General features: G+C 40.0%; 1 pseudogene; it reads left to right on the top strand.

Annotated features, from left to right (window-relative positions):
• The first annotated feature begins 722 nt into the window (after positions 1–722).
• Positions 723–1,109, top strand: LOC101344244 (60S ribosomal protein L31 pseudogene; annotated as a pseudogene).
• The last annotated feature ends 10,345 nt before the right edge of the window (positions 1,110–11,454 follow it).

Raw genomic sequence — 11,454 nt, 5'->3', positions numbered from 1 at the left:
GCACTAGAAGTGCTCATTCATATATGCCAAGAGATTTGGAAGACAGCTACCTGGCCAAACGACTTGAAGAGATCCATATTTATGCCTATTCCCAAGAAAGGTGAGCCAACAAAATGCGGAAATTGTCGAACAATATCATTAATATAACAAAGTAAAATTTTGCTGAAGATCATTCAAAAGCAGCTGCAGCAGTAGTACATCAACAGGGAACTGCCAGAAATTCAAGCTGAATTCAGAAGAGGACGTGGAACCGGGATATCATTGCAGATGTCAGATGGATCCTGGCTGAAAGCAGAGAATACCAGAAAGATGTTTACCTGTGTTTTATTGACTATGCAAAGGCATTCAACTGTGTGGATCATAGAAAATTATGGATAACATTGTGAAGAATGGGAATTCCAGAACACTTAATTGTGCTCATGAGGAACCCATACTTAGATCAAGAGGCCGTTGTTCGAACAGAGCAAGGCGATGCTGCGTGGTTTAAAGTCAGGAAAGGTGCGCATCAGGGTTGCATTCTTTCACCATATTTATTCAATCTGTATGCTAAGCAAATAATCTGAGAAGCTGGACTATATGAAAAAGAAAGGGGCATCAGGATTGGAGGAAGACTCATTAACAACCTGTGATATGCAGATGACACAACCTTGTTTGCTGAAAGTGAAGAGGACTTGAAGCCCTTACTGATGAAGATCAAAAACCACAGCCTTCTCCATCCTGGTCCAGGCAGGATGGCTCCCGCAAAGAAGGGTGGCGAGAAGAAGGGCTGCTCTGCCATCAACGAAGTGGTGACCAGAGAGTACACCATCAACATTCACAAGTGCATCCATGGCGTGGGCTTCAAGAAGCGTGCCCTTCGGGCACTCAAGGAGATCCAGAAATTTTCCATGAAGGAGATGGGAACCCCAGACGTGCGCATTGACACCAGGCTTAACAAAGCTGTCTGGGCCAAAGGCATAAGAAACGTCCCCTACCGAATCCGCGTCCGGTTGTCCAGAAAACGTAACGAGGACGAAGACTCACCAAACAAGCTCTATACATTGGTTACCTATGTCCCTGTCACCACTTTCAAAAATCTACAGTCAATGTGGATGAAAATTAATAGCTGAATGTCAAATAAAATTATAAAGCTGCCAAAAAAACAAAACAAACAAACAAAAACAACCACAGCCTTCAGTATGGATTACACCTCAACATAAAGAAAACAAAAATCCTCACAATTAGACCAAAAGCAACATCACAATAAATGGCGAAAAGATTGAAGTTGTCATGGATTTCATTTTACTTGGATCCACAAGCAATATCCATGGAAGCAGCAGTCAAGAAATCAAAAGACGCATTCCATTGGGCAAATCTGCTGCAAAAGACCTCTTTAAAGTGTTGAAAAGCAAAAATATCGCCTTGAAGACTAGGGTGCGCCTGACCCAAGCCATGGTGTTTTCAGTCACCTCGTATGCATGTGAAAGCTGAACGATGTATACGGAAGATTGAGGACGAATTGACACCTTTGAATTGTGATGTTGGCGAAGAGTATTGAATATACCATGGACTGCCGAAAGAATGAACAAATCTATCTTGGAAGAAGTACGACCAGAATGCTCCTTAGAAACAAGGATGGCGAAACTACGTCTCACATCCTTTGGACATGTTCTCAGGAGGGTCCAGTCCCTGGAGAAGGACATCATGCTTGGTAATGTAGAGGGTCAGCAGAAAAGAGGAAGACTTTCAACAAGGTAGATTGATACAGTGGCTGCAGCAATGGGCTTAAGCATTATCAATGATTGTGAAGATGGCACAAGACTGGGCAATTATTTGTACACCTGTAAAAAGTTGGATTGGCAAAAGTTTTGTGATAGATATATTCACAAGGATGACCAAAAAAAAGAAAAGAAAAAAAGAGTAGCTGCTGAGGCTGATTAAATACAAACAAAAACCTCATGGGATTTGGTTTCTTGATTGGAGGTTTAGGGTCATGGTTTCATGGGACATCCCAGTTAATTGGCCTAATAACATGTTTAGTGCCACTGTTCTACCTCCTAGCGCCTGGAGCCTTAAAAGCTTGCATGCAGCCATCCAAGGCACAGCGATTTGTCTCTATTCACCTGGAACAGAGGAAGAAGGAGAATCAGGGATAGAAAGAGGATATGAAATGTGTGACTAATTGCCTCCATGACCAACTGCCTCCTTTGCCGTGAGACCAGAAGAACAGGGTGGTGCCCGGCTACCATTACTGAACATTTTGATCAAAGATTCCATAGAAGAATCCTGATCAAAAGTGGAAAATATAGAATTTCAAATTCTCATGGACTTTAGACTTCCTGGAGCTGTGAAGACTGGATGAACCCCTGAAACTGTTGCCCTGAGATAATCTTTAAACCTTAAACCAAAAATATCCCTTGAAGTCTTCTTAAAACTGAACAATAGTTTAGTTAAACTAATAAAAAATGTCTGCCTTGAGCATTATGCTCTTTTAAGAACTATCTCTAGGGATCAAATTGACAACAGCGACTCTAAAGATTAGGTAGGAACCTTAGGGGACAGTGAATTTATGTTAATGGGAGAGGAACAACTCAAAAAAGGAGGGTAAAAATGGTTACACAACTGGAGAATGCAATCAATATCACTAAATGGTACATGTAGAAACTGTTGAATTGGTGTATGTTGTGCTGTGTATATTCTCGACAACAATAAGAAAATTAATAAAATTATATAAAAAAGAAAACCTGTGATGGTCAGTTGGCGGTGGTAGGGAAAGACAGAAAGTTCCGCCTTTCCGATAGGCTTTTCCGAATTCGGAGAGAGCAGATGAGATTTATGTTATCAAAAGAAATCATGGGACGATAAATTATGAAATATTGCTGTGGAGAACATAGAGGTAGTTCAGAACATAGCCTCTGCCCTCGGTCTCCCTGGGAATCTTGAGTTACATTCAGAGCCATATAAGCCTGTATACAATTACATACCAAAAGTAATTAGGTCAGACAGCCTGCGATGAGAGGCATGGCTACAGAAAAGTTTTGCCACTGCAATGTTTACTTGGAAAAATCACCCTATGGTAACCTGAATCCATTTCTTCACAATGTTTTCAGAAACCTGTTGTCATTTATAAGAAGTTGGGTTTCATTTCTCTTAACTTTACTTCTGAGTTTCTTTCATTTACTATATACTTCCTTTAAAGGATTTAATTTGGGTGGGTCTCCAAGTGAGGGATGGAGAAACGAGTTCTCAACTGTCATGGGGAAAAGGGAAGTCACAGGGGTGAGTCCAGCATTTTCATTTTTAAAAGTTAAGTGAATCAAAAATGTCTGCTTCACTCCAGAATAATTAAGATGTCATTTTTCCTTTGAAGCCCCATAGCTGTATCATCTATAGGACTCATTTGGAATCCAGCATATTAATTTTTGGCTCTTTAGTTGTCTGTCCTATCCTTTCAACCAAATCATAAGACTCTTTAAGGCAGCAGAAGGTCCCCGGGGGACACTGCAGATGATGAAATGCCCTCACACCTCCCTCACCATTCTGTCCACAGGTACCCATACGCAAGCAGAGCAGTATACAACAATGGCAGAGCCAAGTACCCTAACCTCTCACCAGTCTTTCATTTCTCACACGTATACCTTATCTAAGAGATATTTGTGTATACACGCCTTGAGTAGAGTGCTCTAGTAGTGCTCTAGTAATCAAGAGATACATACTTTTGAACCTTCTCAAAACAATTATTTAAAGACTGTAAAAATTGCATTGAGGATACTTCTTATTTCCATTACTCTTATCTGAAAATAAGAGTCTGATCTTTAATGTTTGTTTTTGTGACTATATATCTATTATTGACAAAATAGTACTGATTATAGGAAATAAAAACATATAATGTAAGACTTTTCTATCTAAATACCACTGGACTATTCCAGTTTCAGATTTACTGTGTCATCTCAAGGGCTTCCTGAAAAATTAGTCATGATTGTTAATGAAGAAATTGGAGGAAATCAACCACTTAATTAAGATGCATATTTTAAAAGTTGTGTGTGGTATGCTGAGCAATGAGAAGAGAACCATAGGTATATCACCTGCCCCAAACGGTTTAGAATCTGGTTAACATCAGACATCTTACTAGATCTAAAAGATGTTTGAAGTCCCTGGGTGGTGCAAATGGTTAAGCAGTCAGCTATTAACTGAAAGACTGGCCGTTCGAACCCACCCAGATTCTCACTGGAAGAAAGACCTGGCAATCTGCTTCTTAAAGGTCACAGCCATGAAAACCTTATGGAGCGCAGTTTATTCTAATGCACATGGGTTGCCATGAGTTGGAATTGATGGCAGCTGGTTTGGCTTTGTTGTTTTTAAAAAAGATGTTCTGCCAATAGGAAAATATAAAATAGAAGAATAAGATACAAGCACAAAGGAAATGGGAAGGTTTGGAAATTTGGTAGAAGGAGGTTGTAGAATTGAACATTAGGAACAGAGCTAATGTTCTGTGATAGATCACGGGCAACACATTACTTCACTTTCCATTTGTCTTTTAAAGCTCCAAAAATGGTTTGAATGTAGGCAAAATAAGCAGTTGAAGATCTGGGTGCAAGATCTCTTTCTGGCATGGGGTTAGAGGTAGGGAAGAGTGTGGAGAATGCTTTAGGCTGACTTGACCAGTCACTAGGCAATAACACTGAGTGTGTTTGGGAGGACAAAAGAGGTATCTGGGATCAGGAAAATAAAGCAGGACTGCACAAGCTGTACAGTCAGGCAGACCCAGGTGTGAATTCTGCTCAGCCACTCACATGTAGCAAGCTAACATCTGTGAAACTCTGTTTCCTCATCTGTAAAGGGCACAGAAAGAACTACCTTACAGGGGCATTGAAAGGATTTGTCATGGATTGAATTGTTTCTCCCCAAAATATCTGTCATCTTGGCTAGGTCATGATTCCCAATATTGTATGATTGTCTACCATTTTATCATCTAATACAATTTCCCTATGTGCTGTAAATTTTATCACTATGACATAATAAGATGGATTAACAGCAGTTATATTGATGAGATCTACGAGATTAAATAGTGTCTTAAGCCAGTTTTTGGACCTGAGTTTCCTGTGCTGAGATGCTCCCAGACCAAGGGAAGACTGTTGACAAGGACCTTCCTCCAGAGCTGACAGAGAGAGAAAGCCTTCCCCTGGAACCAGTGCCCTGAATTTGGACTTCTACCCTACCGGACTGTGAGAGAATAAACTTCTCTTTGTTAAAGCTATCTACTTGTGGTATTTCTGTTACAGCAGCACTAGATGACTAAGACAGGATTGAATAAGTTAATGTATGTAACGTGTATCTGGCATATAGTAGGTGCTCAGTAAATACTTACTACTTTCTCTTCCTCTACAAAAACAGATATTAGGAGTTTTACTTCCCAATTTTGAAGGTAACTAAGTTAGCATATAAAGCAGTATACCAATACCAAGAAAAATCAGTGCCTGTTGTAATACTACAGTTTCAAAATGTCAACTGTTTTACTGTGTCATGCTCACTCATGCTTATCTTGGCATTGTTGTTGTTGCACAAATGAAGCCATGCACAATGGGATTGCATCGTTGTGATCCATAGGGTTTTCATTGGCTGATTTTTGGAAGTAGGCCACTAGGCCTTTCTTTCTAGTCTGGAAACTCTGCTAAAATCTGTTCAGCATCATAGAAATATGCAAGGGTCCACTGACAGACGGCTGGTGGCTGCACTTGAGGTGCATTGGCCAGGAACTGAACCCAGGTCTCCCACATGGAAGGCGAGAATTCTACCGCTGAGCCGTCACTGCCCACTATGTTGGCATAACATCGGTATTTATACAAATATTGAATAGTATTATGTATTAAGTGACTTACTATAACTTAATTCAGTTTAACAAACTTTCAGTGAATACCACCATGCCCAGCTCAATGGAAAATATGAGATGATCCAGACATAGTCCCCACCCACAGGAATTGACGGGCGTGTAAGGAAAGGCCAGTGCTAGTACCTCTGACATGTACTCTGCTGAAGCTGCTGATCATTACCTGTAAGCCATCCTCCCTCCAAACATGAGATGTTATGACTGAGTTTGGGCTTCTTAACCAGTTTTATCATTTTATTGATTATTTCTTAGATATCCGGGTACAGTTTGATTAGACTGGCTTGTTTATTGTAATAGAAGGAATAAGTCACTTTCAGTTGGTGTTGTCAAAATATGAACAGGCACCTGGTTATAGGACACTTAGATAATTGCAAAAGATGGAAGGAGATACTATCTATTTTTCTTAGATATGTACAATATTTAAATAGATTTTCCCTTTGTATGTCCCTCCACCACTTCCACATTTTGAAGAAAGAGAAAAAAAAAAAGTGCATGCTTTCTGCATGACCACAAGATCAACCACTACCAGCCATTTGCTTGTTGCTGGTTCCTGGTGAGACAAGAAAAGCTAATTAGCCCCCGTCACCCCTGCCCTTATTTCCATGCCTCCACCATCTGGCTGGCTTCCCCTTCCCTCTCACACCAGCTCCTTTCAGCATCCTCTGGCTTGGGGAGGTCAGAGACATTTGCCTGTCAACAACAGGCTTCAGTAGCACCTTGGGCCACAAATTTCTAAATTTGAAAGGAAATTATACAAATTGTCTCTTCGCTCCCACCAGCAATGCGCTGTCTTTCTATGATCCGTGTTATCTTATTTAAAATATCTTTTCCTCTCTATGAAGGAAAATTGGTAAGTCTGGAATCCAATCTATTTTGTAACTGACAATTCCCTAATGATAGACAAGTACCTAATTCCTACACTGATTCTCTTTCATCAATTTCATTTAGGGTTTAGGGGACAGAAATGGGATACAAAATCATTAAGTAAATATAGCATATTTTACCGTAAAGCCACAGGAAATGGTGAGAGGGTACATTTGATGTAAAACAGCAGTGACAGCTGAAATGCCATTACTCATTAAAAAGATGTAACATAAAAGGCGTCAGTAAAGCAGATGAAGAGTTTGATACATCACATAACAAATGGAGTGAAGCTAAGAGTAAATAAATATAGACTAGTTATTAACAGTCAAGAAATATGATTCTTGTATTTACCTGGTGTTTATTTCACTAACAAAAATCCTCAATAACCTATTTTTCCTGCATTGTATTTTTTTCCTGTACTTCTTTCTTGTTCTCACTTCTCTTTTTTTTTTTCATTTCTAGCTTGTAGTAATACAAACTGTATACCTCTTTAAAAAAAATTTAACAGCAGCAGTTGATAGCATGAAAGGCAACAGGAAAAAAACTTACAAAACTGTAAATATTGACACAGCATAAGAATATGGTTAGAATCTTGAAGATAAGCTATAGTTCAACTTACTATGAAAAGCCTTACTCCATCGTTGTATTTCAAACACAACATTGTAAACTTGGAAACGAAAACAAAAAGAGGTTTTGATGTCATAATTTTTACCTTACTAAAAGAACTTATTAAAGGGAATTGCCCAAGTGTATCTTTTTTTTTTTTTTTAATAACAAAAGGAAAGGGAGGTCAACATATTTTAGTTCAGAATATTTTTCTAAGTTGGATGAAATTAAGCTGTGACCCAGATCTGTACAGAACACCAGATGCTCCCTACCTGTAGGGGACATGTCTAACTTTTTGGCTGCTCACCTTCTGAACTGTTTTGCTATGTTTGGGGAATTCCTTACCATTTGAGTCATAGTGGGAGACCGAGTCCCCCTCCTACTCTAAAACCAAAAAGCCAAACCCGTTGCGGTGGAGTCAATTCCGACTCATAGCGAAAAAGCCAGCTTACATTTCAGGTTTTCTTTCGCAGCTAAGGATGACCACGTGACCCGGGTTTGGCCAATCAGATGCAGCAGCTCCAGATTTGACTTGGAAGCTAGGTCACAGCAAAGTAAGAGTGGCAAATCCCTTCTGGTAGCAACACCCAGTTTAAAAGGGCAGTTGGGCCAGCAGAATATTCTACCGTGCACTGTTGGTTTGGGTGAGAGCTACAAAGTCTACTCAGTTGGCAGCAAGAGTGACTTTCCCAGACAAGTTCTGGGACCTTGATTATGTAACCCCCTTTAACAGTGGACCTCTAGACTTCCCGGTAATTCTGTGAGCTACTCAATATGTTTTCAACACTTTCCTTTTCTGCTTAAATCAGAGCCAGAATTGGCTTCTGTGGCTCATAACCAAGAACCCTAGAGACAGGGGAGTTGCTGGAGTAGTGACAGAACTTAAAAAAGAGGAACCAGGGAATGGAATATACCTTCTCTTATAAACTACGTACTGTGCATAAAGGAAGTCTAATTGAAGATAAGATCAGTATGGGAAGAGATATGTATGCATTTTTCTAGATGTAAACCACAAAGGCATCTGCATGAGGAATATGGGGGGAAAAGTGGCTTTCATTATTAGTTGGGAGAGAGTGAAGGGAAGCTTTATCCCTTTACCTAGGTCCAGGCCCAAAAACTCTTATGCAAAATGCAGACTTCTTTCTGGAGGCCTCTGGCCTATGCGTTGGTATCATTTCCTCTGCCCCTGAGATCTCTGGAACAGAAAGGAACTCCAGCTGCCCCAACCTTTGGGCTTGGAGAGGACAGAACAGAACAGAGTCTATAGGTAATGGCTTGATTCACCACAAGGCTAGTGCTCCCAGCTTGGGTACAAACGGCAACAGGAGGTTTTAAGAAGACCTGGAGTGGAGAGGTGTGGGCAGGGGGTGATGATATTATGGCACAAAATACTTTCAGGCTAAGCCTAATTATAGTATGTGTAGGGATAATCTAAGCATGTAAGATTTTCACTTTTAAACATCTGGTGCTTGGTGCTAAACATTGTGACCTTTAGGGACTATTCCCCAAAAATTGTTTCTCTTGTCTAATGGACAACTAGTAACTTCCCTTTCATAGCACATTAGACATGGACATCAGGGATAATTGAAACACTAAAGTCTCAATGTTTAGAATACATCAGAGATTTATCATTAAAAAGAAATAGGAGGGAACAAGTAAGAGTATAACAGAGACAGACACCCTTACTTAAAAAATGGCAGCATTACCGGAGTGAAGTTAATAATTATCAGGTGAAAATGAAATCCACGTTTGGCTGTAATTGATTTTTTTTCCTCTAATGTATGAGGTGTAAGTAAGAAGCTGCTGGCTTCAAGCCTACACAGTGTAAGACAGTATGCTTGAAAGCAACCAGCACTAGTTCAGCTGCAGCTGGAGGGGCCTGAGCTGCTATGGGAACCCAGGCCTGCTTAATGCCATAGCTGCACAGTGAACAGTTTCTTCATTTCTAGACAAGTTCCTGTATTTGCCCTGTACATTCCTATCTCCATGCCATTACTCATACTGTTCCCTACCCCTGGAATGCCCTCTCCACTTATCAGCATATGTCCAAATCCTACCTATCCCTAAAAGTTCAACCAAAGTAGCATCCTCTCCCTAACAACCAACTTGATCTTCCCTTTTCCTAGCCAGCCGTTAGAGAGTTATCTGCAAGACAAATCAAGTTGATTTTGAGATGATGATTGCAGACAGAGTTCCACAGACAGTTTTTGGATATTTTTGACCAGGCAAGAGGTGGAAAAGATCGAAGTGGTTAACATGGCCCTCACTGCTGGCAGGGGTGGGTGATACAAGATAGCATTGATTAAGGGAAGAGGTCCACTGCACTGAAAGCATTGTTGAAGAGCAAGGTTCCAGGAATTAACGGAATACCCATTGAGATGTTTCAACAAACAGATGCAGTGCTGGAAGTGCTCACTCGTCTATGCCAAGAAGTTTGGAAGACAGCTACCTGGCCAACTGTCTGGAAGAGATCCATATTTGTACCCATTCCAAAGAAAAGTTATCCAACCGGATGTGGAAATTATTGAAAAATATAATTAATATCACGAACAAGTAAAATTTTGCTGAAGATCGTTCAAAAACAGTTGCAGCAGTACATTGACGGGGAACTGCCAGAAGTTCAGGCTAGATTCAGAAGCGGACATGGAACGAGGGATGTCATATGGATCTTGGCTGAAAGCAGAGAATGCCAGAAAGAGGTTTACCTGTGTTTTATTGACTATGCAAAGGCATTCGACTGTGTGGATCATAACAAATTATGGATAGCATTGCAAAGAATGGAAATTCCAGAACACTTAATTGTGCTCTTGAGGAACCTGTACTTAGACCAAGAGGCAGTCGTTTGAACAAAACAAGGGGATACTGCATGTTTTAAAGTGAGGAAAGGTGTGTATCAAGGTTGTATCCTTTCACTGTATTTATTCAAACTGTATGCTGAGCAAATAATCCGAGAAGCTGGACTATATGAAGAACGGGGCATCAGGATTGGAGGAAGACTCATTAACAACCTGTGATATGCAGATGATGCAACCTTGCTTGCTGAAAGTGAAGAGGACTTGAAACACTTACTAATGAAGATCAAAAACCACAACCTTCAGTATGGATTACACCTCAACATGAAGAAAACAAAAATCCCCACAACTGGACCAATAAGCAGCATCATGATAAATGGAGAAAATATTGAAGTTGTCAAGGATTTCATTTTACTTGGATCCACAATCCACACCCATGGAAGCAGCAGTCAAGAAATCAAACAACACATTGTATTGGGCAACTCTGCTGCAAAAGACCTCTTTAAAGCGTTAAAAAGCAAAGATCACTTTGAGGACTAAGGTGCACCTGACCCAAGCCATGGTGTTTTCATTCCTCTTATATGCATGTGAAAGCTGGACAATGAATATGAAAGATTGAAGAAGAATCAATGCCTTTGAATTATGACATCAGCAAAGAATATTGAATATACCATGGACTATCAGAAGAACAAACAGATCTGTCTTGGAAGAAGTACAGCCAGAATGCTCGTTAGAAGTAAGGATGAACAGACTATGTCTCATACTTTAGACATATTATCAGGAGGGACTAGTCCCTGGAGAAGTACATCATTCTTGGGTAAGTAGAGGGTGAGCGAAAAAGAAGAATACCCTCAACGAGATGGATTGACATGGTGGCTGCAACAATGGGCTCAAGCATAACAACAATTGTGAGGATGGCGCAGGACTGGGCAGTGTTTTATTCTGTTTACATAGGGTAGCTATGAGTTGGAACTGACTCGATGGCACCTGACAACAGCAACAACAAGGGAAAATACCCTTTCTGCTACTCCCTGTTGTTCTCATTCTGTGTGTCTTTCTCCTTAAGTTTAAACTTCCTAGAGCACCTAAAGGATTCTTCTCTTAATATCACAGAAGACATTTCTTTACAATTATTAACGTAACATACCTAGTGGTTTTAACATCCTAATTCAAAGTAATGACTTCTCTTTAGAAATCATTTTTTGATAATTATTATGGAAAAAACATCTTGCATACACATTTTTCTCCAATCTAATGTTTATTAAATGTGTATACACATTTAACTTTTGTTAAATTGTTATTTTTTTGATGGCTCCAAGGAACTAT

Source organism: Trichechus manatus, unplaced genomic scaffold (assembly GCF_000243295.1).
Source record: "Trichechus manatus latirostris isolate Lorelei unplaced genomic scaffold, TriManLat1.0 scaffold00121, whole genome shotgun sequence".
Classification (NCBI taxonomy): domain Eukaryota; kingdom Metazoa; phylum Chordata; class Mammalia; order Sirenia; family Trichechidae; genus Trichechus; species Trichechus manatus.
This window is presented reverse-complemented; position numbering and strand designations above follow the sequence as displayed.